The 1,402-nt window shown below is 36.7% G+C and overlaps 1 protein-coding gene across 1 annotated transcript in view; it reads left to right on the top strand.

Moving 5' to 3' along the window:
* The window catches only part of ube2d2 (ubiquitin-conjugating enzyme E2D 2 (UBC4/5 homolog, yeast)), a 6,232-nt gene that overhangs the window by 2,195 nt on the left and 2,635 nt on the right, over positions 1 to 1,402 (top strand). The window lies entirely within an intron of this gene.

The raw sequence follows: 1,402 nt of genomic DNA on the forward strand, positions 1-1,402 counted from the left end.
CTGCTTCTGGTAAAAAAAACACAGGTTTATTTATTATATAAGCGTAATGTTTCACTTTTGCTCTCGAGGTTAGTTTATAATTATTTTGTGATTTTTAAGAGTTAAAGAGGATTTTAATTCATTACCCACCTCAGACTTTATGAACGAGGAGGCGTTCATGAGCTCAGTTAATTTAAGTTAATCAGATTAAATATATTTCACACACACTGCAGATAAATCCTCTTTAAATAAACATTTTATTCTTTAGTTTTTACTCTTTATTATATATATAACACAAAAGATTTAAACGCATTAATCTCACTTATTCTCTACCATCCGAACAGAGCTGCTGTTTTAAACCACTCACTGTATTTTGACAGATTGAACGTCGTCGTTTATTTACACTACAGTATTTCAGCTGTATAACTGCGGCCTTTCTGCGTACTGTTGCCCGTCTGTCGCCTGTTTGAGTCCTTTCAACATCCCGTCTCTGCTCTGATCGCCTCCTCGCCTCTCTTAAAGTTCGCTGTCCGATCTTTACGATGTGACTCGAGCTCTGAGCACATCTCACGTGTTCAGAAACAGTTTTATTGTTCACACATCGACCTTCACTGATGTGCTTTCACTTATCAGGTTAACTGGCGTGTTCGCTCACTTTGACGCCGCGTGTTTGAAGCCGTACGAACTGTGTCGAGAGGAAATATCGTACCGCTGAAGAACTACCTGATATTTAATGTGCCGTTATTGTTACAGGTGTTTCCCTGAGCAGGTTTACAGCGAGTCGTTGGTTGTTAACATGAACGAGGGGAGCAGCCGGTTAATGATTGTACGAGAGAATTAATCAGCAGGAAACTTTAATTTCTTATTTTCCTCAGCTGCTATAAACAGACACGAGATCAGTGTTTGTTTCTTTTTTTATAGTTTAATAAACGTTGTGGTTCATGTTGTTGTGTGTGTTTACTGTGCAGTCTGATACGACAGATCTATAATAAATAAAACAGTTGGAATCATAATGTTTGAACGGCTCGGTTAAAAACTGCTGAATTTATATTTTAACATCTCTTTTCCTCTTTTGTACAAACAATCAGCACAAAGCCGAATAATTAAAGATTTCTACTTTTATCTTTGAATCATTCAGAATAATTAAAATGTTTTTTACCTTGGTGGATATTAAACACAACAACCAGTGAGCCGATGTTTATACCGACAGGTGTGTGGATTGATTGATTGATTGATTGATTGATTGATTGTATCCCAAACATGAACCCTGCTGCTGTCCAGAGTCAGACCTGTTAACAGCAGTGAAGGTAACGATCACATCAGTCTGGTTCGGTTTAATCTCGGATTCAAAAACATGTTTGATATAATTTAATTCTTTAACTTTCAAAAGCAACAAAGCATCGAACGTTTATTTTAATGATCG

This window comes from Morone saxatilis, unplaced genomic scaffold (genome assembly GCF_004916995.1).
Source record: "Morone saxatilis isolate NCDOM2014 unplaced genomic scaffold, NCSU_SB_2.0 Contig22, whole genome shotgun sequence".
NCBI classification, from domain to species: Eukaryota; Metazoa; Chordata; class Actinopteri; family Moronidae; genus Morone; species Morone saxatilis.